General features: G+C 44.9%; 1 long non-coding RNA gene and 1 other non-coding gene across 2 annotated transcripts in view; one reads left to right on the top strand and one right to left on the bottom strand.

Annotated features, from left to right (window-relative positions):
• Nucleotides 1-6,332: 6,332 nt before the first annotated feature.
• The window catches only part of LOC140460697 (uncharacterized), a 71,350-nt gene continuing 64,852 nt past the window's right edge, over nt 6,333-12,830 (bottom strand). Inside the window, exon 4 of the long non-coding RNA XR_011954293.1 lies at nt 6,333-7,867. This is a non-coding gene — a long non-coding RNA (uncharacterized lncRNA). The remainder of the gene's footprint in view (nt 7,868-12,830) is intronic.
• Nucleotides 11,844-11,917, top strand: trnan-guu (transfer RNA asparagine (anticodon GUU)). The gene has a single exon. It is a non-coding gene; the product is annotated as a tRNA-Asn (tRNA).

Here is a 12,830-nt window from a genome sequence, read left to right as displayed (position 1 = left end):
GCAGAAAACCAGGCAGCACCAGTGGAGTCGTCAGTGTTTTGGGTGTTAACCCTTCTTCAGGACTGAAACGTTCACTTCTCTGTGAGAAACGATTTACAGGAATGTTGCTGGGGGTTGGAGGGTTTGAGCTACAGGGAGAGGATGAATAGGCTGGGACTGTTTTCACTGGACCATCAGAGGCAGAGGAGTGACCTAATAGAGGTTATACAATCATGAGGGGCATGGACAGGTTAACAGACAAGGTATTTTGCTTGGGATGGGGCAGTCCAGAACTAGAGGGCGTAGGTGTAGGGTGAGAGGCGAAATATATTAAAGGGACAACTTCTTCATGTACTTATATGAAATGAGGTTCATGTTTTGGGTCAGGTGTCACAGGATTTGGGTCAGGTGTTGTCAAATGGGACTAGATTAGTTTAGGATATCAGGTCAGCATGGACAAGTTGAACCAAAGGGTCTGTTTCCATGCTGTACATGTCTCTGACGACTGGTCCTGTTGTAAGTTTAAAATAGAGTCCAAGTAACTTTGAATAGTTCAATCTTGTTGAGCTCACCTCCTGAAAAGTTTCAGATGAATCCCTCTGAGAGATACTGTTTAAACATGCTGAGTTGGACAAAGTATCCCATCAAGTTCAACACAAACCCAGAGTTGAAGAAGTCAGAAGTCAGAACACCAAGGGGACCAAAACTGATCACAATATTCCAGGTGCATCCTCATCAACGTCCTGTATAACGACAACATAACTTGCCAACATCTTGACTCAATTCCCTAATTGATGAAGGCCAGTGTGCCTAAACCTTTCTTCACTGCCTTGTGTACCGATGTAATCAGAGATATAGGACCTACTTTAAACTGATCCACAATCCTGCTTCTGGGAGCACAGTGACTAATAGGGAACGCAAAAGGGAGATTGGCCTTTAAATGGAGTAGAAAAGTCGGGAGGTTATAGTGGAGGTTTTGATTGAAAGGGCAGTGAAGTTTCAACCAGCTGACAGCGCATCTGAATCACATGTAGATCAGACCAGGTTCGGAAAGCAGGAAACCAGATAGGTTTTTACAACAAACCACAACGATTTCATCATTAGACTCTTAATTCCAGATTTATATTGAATTCAGATTCCACCATCTGCCGTGGCAGGTTTTGAACTCAGGTCCCCAGAACATTAACTGGGTGAATAGTCTGGTGACAATAAAGTCAGCCATCGCCTCCCCTGAAGACATTGGCTTATTGTGTTCAGAGGTAACAAAGGAGAAAGAGGTTTCAGCAGCTGCTAAGTTGTTGATATTACACAAGGGAACATCAGCACTCTCAGTAAAGGCACACACTGAAGTCAGTGTACTGTATCAGAGGGAAGGGCTCGGGAACCAGAAGAAGTAGGAACAGGAATATGCCATTCAGCCTCTTGAGCCTGCTTCTCCATTCAGTAGGATTCTGGGTGATCTGGTATTCCCCACATTCACTTTCCTGCCCTTTTCCTGTAACCTTTCATTCCCCGACTCTTCAAAAATCTATCGATCCTAGTTTTAAAGTGACATGAAGGCTGTCAACAGAGTTACTGGGGTGGGGGGGCGGGGGGAGGGGGGACGTGGGCTCAGGTCGAACTTGGGGACTAAAACAATGGCTTCACACTTCATAATATTTAACTAAGGGAATGTTTATGGTTATCCAATGCTGGAAATTGGGCAGGCATTCAGATAAATTATTAGTAAATAATGAATGATAGAGGAGTCGGGAGAGAAGTGGTGTTCAGGCACAGTTGGATATCATCAGTATAGATGCCAAAACCAGCAGCTACTTTTAAACAAATTAGAATGGAAGACGCTAAAAGCAGACCCTCCCAGAGGATAGAGTCATGCTGGAGAGGGTCAGTACTGTCATTAACCCTGATCAAGGCTGTCTGCAGGTCGACGAGGGAATGTTCATCCATATCACCGGTACAAAGGATGTCAAACATGGCCTTGATAAGAACTGTTTCAGGGGCGGAAACTAGACTCGAGGGCTTTAAACACAGAATTCTGGAAAAGATGGGAATGGCTAATTCAACAATGATACATCCGAACCAACATTTCCATTGGTGCGATAATAATAGAAGTGTTTTGGTTTTTATTTCGAAGATTCTCAGGAACACTTAGTAAGAAGCAACAAAATTAACACAAGAAATACTGCAATTACTACAATGTGCCTGCTCCCAATAGGGGGCCATCGGTGTGAAATTAACTGTCTACAAGGGGCAATATTGGAAAGGAATTACCCAGTTCATAGCTATAAGAGGGGAGACACAGACTGCTTGATACAAACATATAATGGGCGGGAGTAGGCCACTCGGCACTTCGAGCCTGCTGCAACATTCAATAAGATCATGGCTGATCTGAATTCAACCTCAACTCTACATTCCAACACATCCCCGACAATCTTTCATCCACTTGGTTATCAAGAACCTATCTACCTCTGCCTTAAAGATTTTGAATCCACTGCCTTTTGAAGAAGATACACAACCCTCAGAGAGAAAAGAAATCATCCTCATGTTTGTCTTCGCCATTTAAAATATGACCCTGTACTTTCAGATATTAAGATAGGGACACAAGCTGCATTCAAATAATACCTGTGGTACAGTTAACTATGTCAAAGTGCTTCACATGAACATAATGAGAATTCCTTTAAAAATCACAAGACCGGAGCACAGATGAGACAGGTGACCAAAGACTTGGTCAAAGGGACAAGTTTAGGGCAATCTTTTAAACAGGTTAAATTTCCCAAACATCAGAAGACAAAGACGTGAACAACAAACACAAAACAGCAAAGAATGGGAAACAACAGTGTAGTCATAATGTCACAGGATGAATAATCCAGGGAACATGAGTTCAAATCCCACCACAGCAAGAGGTGAGATGTGAATAATTCAAATCATAAATGGGGAACACAAAGTTAGTCTCAGTATGGTATCGATGGCACTGACGTCAATTGTCATAAAAACCCATGTTCACCAATGTCCTTTCAGGAGGGAAACTGCCATCCTTGCATGGTCAGTCTTACATGTGACTCCATACACACAGCAATGTGGTTGACTCTTAAACTGCCCTCTGAATTGGCACAAGCAAGACACCTTGCACTTAGGGATGGATAACAAACATCAACCTTGTAAAAGTGTCATAACAGAAATTGCTGGAGAAACTCAGCCAGTCTGGCAACACTGGTGGAGAGAGAGAGAAAGAAACAGAGTCAATATCCTGGCCTGAGTCCAGAACAGTTGTAAAGAAGGGTCACAGCACTTGAAATGCTAACTCTGTTTCTCTCTCCACATGTGCTGCCAGTCCTATTGAGTTTCTCCAGCATTTGATGCATTTTTGTGTTTCAGATCTCCATCATCTGCAGTTCATCATTACACTGACTTAGGGAAGCTCAAATCCCATAAAAGGGTAGAACAGAAGGGCTGGAATTACTCAGCAAATCTGGCAGCAGCTGTCGAGATAAAAACAGTTCGTACTTCGGGTCATTGAATGATCTTACATCAGGGACAAACTTTTGGGGAAGCTGCAAGAGTAAAAGGCACTGGTGTAACTTCAACATCTGGGAGAACTCTCTCAGCCTTGGGGGTCAGGCTGACTCAGCATTCTGGTCCTGCTCATTACCTGTTAAATTCTCCATTTGTTGTTCTTGTTATATTTTGACATGGTTGACACATTCCTATGTTTTAAAATGGAATTCCAGCAGACAGGAATTTTCCATGTAAGTAATCATACATTAGAGGGTTTGGAACGTGAATGTAACTTTTAAACATAAAGTATTTATTCATGCATGGGGTGTGGGCATCGCTGGCAATGCCAGCATTTATACCCATCCTTAACCACCCTGTGGTTGGTTGGAAAAGTGCATGAAGGTGTCTGAGATTGTCTTGATCAGCACAGCAATCTCAAAGATGGGTGTGCTCAGGTAGAAGTACCCTCCACTCCCACAGCCAAGTCTGTATTCACTTCAATTATAGATGCCATCTAAACCTCCCAGGTCAAGGACAGCATGGGATGACGATCAGAATAAAGCTTCCTCTACTCTTCAATTTCAAGTGAAGCTACCTCAACACTGTTCCCAACAAACACTGCCAAGACAGAAACAGCATTGGGTTAGATACAGAGTCAATCTTCCTCTACACTTCCCCATTAATACAGTCCCAGGACAATGATAGCAGAGGGTTAAATAAACAGTAGAGCTTCTTCCATTCGGACTGGCACTTAGTACGTCCTACACCAATCCTCAAGGAAAATTCAGAACTGAAGTATCATCTGGTACTAAATTCACACTTCCTAATGGGAATCACAGTAACAGAAAATCTTGTCGTGAAACACGGCTAAAACACACACAATGTACAACAAAACGAGACTGTTCTTGGGATCAAAGATATTTAAATGACAGGAGACATAGTCCCTGCAGTGATCCGAATGTGAGCTGAACAACATTCTCATGTGAATAATATTCTCTGGGAATGCAATGTCCACCTCACTGCTGTCTATTCAGTTCCTCTGCTCTCGTTCAGGGCTGAGTTGCGGCTGACCACATTGTGGCGTGGGGTCAAGAGGTTAGACAGTTAAGGTCAACTTGGATTGAGGGCATCCTTTGTCATGCCAGTGAGGTCGAGAGTCGCTCATTTACTCAACTTATAATCAGGGACAAGGGGATGTCAGGCTGGGCTTGTATCAGTTTGAGTTTTGAAGAAACAGATGATCCGATGGAGCTGTATAACATCTGGAGAGGACTTAATGTAAATGTAATGTCAACTCAATTCTAGCCAGAGACTAGTCTCTCATTTAAGATAGGAGAGTTTTGTTTTTCTCTCAAGTGGTCTCGAGTCTTTGAAATTCACTTTTTAAGATAGCAGCATGTGGTGGTGGCACGGTGGTGAGCACTGCTGCCTCACGGCATCAGTGACCTGGGTTTGATCCCACCCTCGGGCCGACTGTCTGTGTGGAGTTTGCACATTCTCCCCTTGTGTCTGCGTGGGCTTCCTCTGCTGCTGTGGCCTCCTCCCACAGTCCAACGGATGTGCAGGTGAGGGTGGATTGACCATGGGGGATGCAGGGTTATAGGGATAGGGTAACGAACTGGGTCTGGGTGGGACGGTCAGTCAATGTTGACTCGATGGGCTGAATGACAGACTTGCACGCAATTGGCCTATATCAATCAATAGTATGCACTTGCTTTATGGTTACCGACATCAAATTACATTCGTGGTTTTGGTTATTTCATCTCTTACGTTATCGTATTCAACCAACTACAGCATCTAGAAACTTGCTTAATTACTATATCCAATATCTGCAGAGTACTTTTTCTTTTTGTCACGACCATTATCTTGAACTCTGACATGTGACCTCTTCATTGCTGTCAAAGTTCCTTATTTATCCCCGACATTGTCATGGTTTTACATTGTCGAATGTCTTCCTGGCTTTTGCAGTTAAGACCCTATATTCTGCCCTTGTCAACATTTTCCCTTACAATTCTCTACTAAGGATTTCATGAAAAACCTCAGAGTGTGGTGAGACTGCGGATCTCACTACCATAGTGAATAGTTGGGGTGGAAGACACGACAACTAAGGGTAAGCAACCCAATACAAATGAATGTCACTACATTCACAACAGAGTGAAATTAAAACATGCAATGTCCCTCAATTTCTCAACTGTTCCGAACCAGACTTGATGAAGAACAGATCTTGCACATCAACATTATAATTTAAACAAAAACCAACAATTCTAAATATAGTAAATTTTCAAGGGCAAAGTGAAAGAAGATAATCTAATTAATAGCAATTATTTAAAACCTTTGATCAAGTCCCCCACCATCTCAGAGACAGAAACTTAAGCGGCAAATTAAAAAAGAATTTTTGTTTTAAACTTACCAATTCAAGCAAACAGTTTCCAACAATGGATTGCCAAGCCTTTGTGCAATCCTTGGACTATGACTGTTTCAAAGACACGTAACTGTAAATCTAATTTAAAAGCCACTGCTGAATGTGAATAGACACCCCAAAGTATTCAGCCATTTCTTACAAGCTGGGACTCATTCCCAGAAAGAGCCAACAATTCTTTAACTGGACAGTAGGATCTAGAGAGAACAGCTCCTGGGCTCAACAAGCAGCAACACCAAATGGAAGCAAAGTTGGCAACGGGGCTGGGCGGGGCAAGAGCATAAAACAAAAAAGCCCACTGACTCTCCCACTGCACACACACTGTCAGAATACACAGGGGCTCAATCCTGGGAGAGACCCACAGCAGTTTCATGAAGTGAACCACACTTGATGAACAGATCTTGCACACCGGAATTATAATATAAACAAAAACAAACAATTATGAATACCGCAAATTTACTCGTGCAAAGTTACACAAGATGATCCAGTTAATAGCAATGATTTAATCCTTTTCATCAAGTCCTCCACCATCTCAGAGACAGAAACTTAAGGGGAAATTAGGGAAGAGAATTTTTAAAATTATCAATTCAAGCAAACCGTTTCCAAAAATGGATTGCCAAGCCGTTGGGCAATCCTTCGATGATGAGTTGTTCACAGGCACATAACCGTAAATTTAATTTCTAAGTCACTGCTGAATGCGAATGGGCACCCTGAAGTATTCAGCTATTTCTTACAGACTGGAGCTCGTTCCCAGACAGAGTCAATAATTATTTAACTGGACAAGAAAAAAATAAAGAGAACAGCTGCTGGTATCAACGAGCAGCAGCGCCCACTGGAAGCAAACTTGCAGGGGTGGGGGAGCACGACGACATAAAAAAAAAACGACCGACTCTCCCACTATAAGCACTGTCAGAATGTGCAGGGGTTCAGTCCTCGCAGTGGCCCACAGCAGCTTCACCAGCAGAATCAGATTGTTGGGAGCACTGGTGTGCCCGCTGGCGCTTCTGCAAGGTGCAGAATGATGAGAACCTCCGCTTCCACTCGGGGCAGGTGAATGGCCTCTCCCCGGTATGGGCCCACCTGTGCCTCAGCAGTTGGGAGGAATTGCTGAAGGCCTTCCCGCACTCTGGGCAGGGGAAGGGCCTCCCCCCCGTATTGACCCGAAGGTGGGATGCCTGGGTAAAGCCCTTCCCACACTTGAGGCAGGAGAACGGGCTTTCCCCGGTGTGCACCCGCTGTTGCCTCAGCAGGGCAGAGGTATCGTTGAAGGCCTTCCCGTACTTGGAGCAGCTGAAGGGCTTCTCTATTATGTGGACCCGGCGGTGGGTCAGTAGGATGGAGGAATAGCTGAAGGCCTTCCCGCATTCGGGGCAGGAGAATGACCTCTCGGCTGTGTGGACCCACTGGTGCCTCTGCAGTACAGAGGAATTGCTGAAGGTCTTCCCGCACTCAGGGCAGGAGAACAGTCTCACCCCGGTGTGACTGCGCCCATGAGTCTCCAGGAAGATGGGAAACGGAAGCCTTTCCCACAGTCGCAACATTTACATGGTTTCTCCACGGGATGGGATTCCTTGGGTTTCTCCATGACCGAAGCTTCAGCTGCACACAAATGCGGGTACAGCACCTCCCTGCCGTGAATTCCTCTTCCCAGTCCGTATAACTTTTACTGGCTCCACAATCAGAGTGCTGCAACAGTCGGGTCTCTCTTCCAGTCTCACTGATGCTGAAAACGTACTGAAAGAGGAACCAAAAAGCTTGGTTCCTTCTCACAGAATCATCGTCGAAAATTGTTATAGCCCCGATGGATTCAGTGACTGCCAGACATTGACGTGAAATTGAGGGCTGCAAATGCTGGAGAGTCAGAGTCAAAGCACTGCAGATCAGGCAGCATCTGAGGAGCAGCAGAGTCAATGTTTCAGGCAAAGCTCTTCATCTATTGATATTGAAACGTCCATCTTCAGATCTTCAAATAATCTGTAAAATGAGATTACAAAAGTCATTACTGTCAGTCCAGGTTAGAAATTCCGAACAAGCAATTCTACTTTCTGCAGAACATTCTTTTCTTTCCCCACAAAATTGAAAGCACTATCCCACCCCGGCTCACCCCTCTATACTCACTCCGCTCAAACTAATTTTCCCGACGGTACTGATTCAGGATCTTACTGAGACCGAAAAGTGAAAACATCAAGACAGACACCTTCGAATTTTGGATACCTCCACCTGAAAGTTAGTATCTTTCACGACATCTAGGAGTGAGTAAGTCTGATTTTGGGAAGCAAAAAAAAGTGTCAATTCAGGATGAACCTTCAATGCAACCTCTTGAGAAACAACCAGACACGAAATGGTTAACATCTGGGGAGGTGGAAGTTGGGCGATGGAGGAAATGAGATATCAAGGCATTGTCACCGACACCAGACAGAAACTGAACACACAGGCAGGGCAAACATTACAGGCAAGCCAGAGTCATAGAGTTACACAGTACAGGAACAGGTCCTTCAGTCCAACTCATCCGTGCCGACCAGATAGCCTAAATTAATCTCGTTTCATTTACCAGCACTTGGCCCATATCCCTCTGAACTCTTCCTATTCATATACTCATCCAGGTGCCTTTTAAATTTTATAATTGGACTTACATCCACCACTTCCACCGGCAGATCATTCCTTACACTTGCCTCCCTCACCCCAAACATATTATCCTCCTGTTCTGGACTTCTCCCATCCCAGGGAAATGACCTTGTCCATTTATCCTATCCATGCCTCTCATGATTCTATAAACGTCTGTAAGATCACCCCTCACCCTCTGGTATACCGGGGAAAACAGCTGAAGCAATGCGTTTACTTTTAGCTTCACACTCACTGAACTTTACTCCCGTGTAAAACATTGTTTCCCTCCCCCACACTGTCCATGGGAAAAACCATGAGTGCTGAGACTCTGGAGTTGGGGGAATGCCACGTAGAATTCCTGCAATGTGGAAACACGCCATTCAGGCCAACAAGTCCACACCGACCATCCAAAGCGTAACCTATGTGGACACTTTCCCTTATCCCATTCCACTACACTTCCTGCACACTATGGGCCCATTTAGTATGACCACTTCTCCCGAAACTGCACATCATTAGATTTTGGGAGGAAACCAGAGCACCCGGAGGAAACCCAGCAGACACGGCAGGGAGAATGTGCAAACTCCACACAGACAGTCGCCCCAAGGCTGGAATCGAAAGCGGATCCCTGGCGCTGTAAGGTAGCAGTGCGAACCACTGATCCATCGTGCTGCCAATGTGTGCGGAAAGAAGTGGGGGCTGGGAACTTTGTTAATTGTACCGCACAGTGGATTGTTGAGTAAGGTTAAATCTCACGGGCTCCAGGGACAGCTAACCAACTGGGCACAAAATTTAGAAGCGCGTTGTTGGAGATGCTGGAATCCTTCCTGAAAACAACAAATGCTGGAGATCACAGTGGGTCAGGCAGCGCTGTGCTACTCTATGCCTGGACAGTGTGGGCGTGGAGATGATGTTTCCACTTGGAGAAGGGTTGAGGATGCCAAGTTATTGAGGGCATTTAAGACAGAGATAGGTTCTTGATTAATAAGGGGTCAAGGGTTATGAGGAGAGGGCAGCAGAATGGGATGGAGAAACATATCAGCCATGATCGACTGGTGGAGCAGACTCGATGGGCCAAATGGCTTCATCCTGCCCCTGTATATTATGGTCTTAAAGCTGGGCAGATGACTTAAGGGATTCTCACAAACTATTTCAGAATCCCGAAGAGGAGTTGTTGGACTCGAAACTTTAACTCTGCTTTCTCTCCACAGACGCTTCCAGTCCTGCTGAGTTTTTCCCGTGTTCTCAGTTTTTGTTTCAGATTTCCAGCATCCACAGTTCTTTGTCTTATTTATCAAATTCATTTCTTGCCCTTCCCAAGTGTCTGGAACTTCATCTCCCTGATCTACAAACTGTTCACTTACCCTAGAAATGACCACTACCTCCTTATCAAAGTAGATCCCTTTGTTGCAAAATGATTGTTCAATTCTGTGACCAAAATTATTGCATTCGTAATTACTTACACCAGGGACTCTCAATATCTCAGGCCAGAACACAGCTAGATTGTTTCAGACAGTACATTTATGTGATTTGATGCAATTCCCTATTCCCGACTTTACCTGCGTGTTGCAGGGAATGGAGGGTTTGAATTAAGAAGAAGCTGGGACATTTTTCCAATGAAGCCGAGGAAGTTGACAGATAACTTTAGAGATTTTTAAAATCAGGAGGGGTATAGATAATGTGTCATTTCCAGGAGGCTCAGAATATTTTATTGCTCCAGAAGGTGTAAAAGGGGGTCAAAGCTTCAGCAGAAATTGAGCAGAGCTGAGAACAGACAACATTTAACTCTGTGGGAACAGGGAGATCAGAGGACAGAGAAATCAGGACCTGAAATCCGAGCTGACACCAGACTACCATGCTATCAGTGCTTTGATTAGCAATTCGAGAACATACTCAGCATGGACTAGTTGGATGAAGGGTCTGTTGAGTGCTGTCTGACCCTGTGACTGATCTGTACTGGTCTTAAAACCATTTTCTTACCTCCCCCCATAACCATCCACTTCTTTGTTGTTCAAAACTCAGATGAACTTCGCCTTGAATATGTTCAATGACCCCACTTCTGAACTCAATTCCTCTTCGTAATATACCACTTGCCTCGCTCATTGCCTGCTGCATCTGCCCGACAACTGGCATTGACTGGTGTGGAGGGACTCTGAGACCCCTTAGTACATCCATACATCATTCCTGATGAAGGGCTTGTGCCCGAAACGTTCCCTGTCCTGCTCCTCAGAAGCTGCCTGACCTGTTGTGCTTTTCCAGTGCCACATTTTTCGATTTTCACCTCTAATCCCCCCTTTCTCCACATTCCAATATATCACCATTTAAACAATGCACTGCTTTTTTTTTTAAACAGCAAAGGCTATAACTTCACATTGCGGCACTGCACTTGCCATGTGTTTGTCAATTGAGACACAGACCTGGACCAACTTCGGGAAGAGGCAAAAAACTGAGTTCTGAACAAAAACCGTAGCACATTCAAAATGCCGGCTCTGTTTACCTTTCCACAGATGCTGCTCGAGCAGTTGGCTTTCTGCAGTATTCACTGTGTTTGTTCGACACAAATGCTGCTTTCCATTAAAGAACTTCAATCCCTGTCCTCTGGTAACTGACCCTAGTCAGTGGCAATAGGTTCTTCTGATCATTAACCTGCCCATTCACACCACGTCTTCTCCCATCATTGCCAACAGCCCCTGGAAATCTCCAGTTAACCTTCTTTGCTCCAAAGAGAACATTCCCAAACTTGGGAATGTCTCCACAAAATGGAAATTGCTCATCCCTGGACATGATGCAAATGTTACAATGGGGAAGAGGTTTTGGCAAAATATTGTCAGTTAGCAGGTGGAAAATGTTCAGGAAGTAAAACACAAATCCCAGTCTCCAGCTTTGTGAATCTTTAGAAACACTTTGGGAAGTGGAATTAGAGGAGAATGAAGGATGAACTGACGGACTGAGCAGAGATAGCCCAGACACCGTCCCCTTGTTTAAGAGGTTGATTGACTCTGATATTCTCGGGACATGAACTGACCCGAGACATTGAAATAATTCTCTGCACATCAGGAATTCAAACCCATTCTCGGCTCGGGGCCAATGAGAAAATTCGGGAAGAGGCAAAACACTGAAAGGCTCGGAGGGCGATGGCCCCGGTGGAGGAGAGCTCGTTCCTCGTGACATGGATGTGCCTGCAGATGGTGGGATCAGGCTGTCCCCATGACTCCACAATGAATGTCCAAGGCTTTATTATGGAAATGTAAAACTGATAGAAGATAATGGTAATTTTGGGCGGGGCGGGTTGAATTATGAATTGATTAGTAGGTTCCTCAAAGACACTGTGCCGGTGGCGCTGGGACCTGTCTCTGTGGCGCAATTGGTCAGCGCGTTCGGCTGTTAACCGAAAGGTTGGTGGTTCGAGACCACCCAGGGACGGAGTGCTTCTTGTTCTCGTTCCTACCGCTTCTTGGCTGCGAAAGTACACGTTTTTCATGGTTTCAGGAAAATGTTTCCCAAACGGAAATCTTTTCCACTGAGGCAGCACAAAGGGGTTTCTGAATTGATTTAATTTCTACCGTAAAGGACTGCGGATGCTGAGAATCCGAGACAGAAAGAGAAACTGCTGGAAAAACTCAGCAGGTTTGGCTGTACCTGCATGAGGAAAAAAACGAGTTCTGAAATGTTGTCTCTGATTCTCTTTCCACAGATGCTGCCTGACCTGCTGAGTTGCTCCTGCAATTTCTGTTTTTGTTTTTAACTGAACGTCCATTTCATCTTTCGGGATGAAACACCCAGACTCGCCATTTGCAGATATTTAACCCTTTCGAAACCTGTGAAGTGATTGGATTCAAACAAACTCAGCAATGATTTACTCTTTCGCAGCTCCACAGGCAGACAGACCTGGGAAATGAAGCTGTCAGTGTGGTTCTGTATTGATGGGCCGTGTGGTGAATGCGATGGACATGAAATCCATTGCGGTTCCCACACGCAGGTGTGAACCCTGCCGACTACAGTTGAGAAACGACGTCAAAAGAAAATGGAGATTGCTCCACGGTTTTTTTAAAATGCAAATCAGTGGAGGGGTTGAAATATTTCAATCAAATTGGGACTGGTCGGGAATCTGTAGCCCACTGCCTGTCAGGGTGGAACAAGCAGATACCCACAGAGCTGCTATTGAGGCGATGAGCCAAGAGTTTGGAAATGAGACTAGAACAGTGAGGGGCGTGAAGTCGTGATCGAAGTTAAGCAGGAACCTGAGGACAAAGGTGTTTTATTTGCCAGTGAAAGATACTGCTTCACAAAGTTGGGACTATGGAAGGGAAGCAGTGACGGTGATTATCTTTGGCTG

Source organism: Chiloscyllium punctatum, chromosome 36, assembly GCF_047496795.1.
Source record: "Chiloscyllium punctatum isolate Juve2018m chromosome 36, sChiPun1.3, whole genome shotgun sequence".
Classification (NCBI taxonomy): domain Eukaryota; kingdom Metazoa; phylum Chordata; class Chondrichthyes; order Orectolobiformes; family Hemiscylliidae; genus Chiloscyllium; species Chiloscyllium punctatum.
Note: the sequence above shows the minus strand (reverse complement) of the source record. Positions and strands in the feature narration are given on the sequence as shown.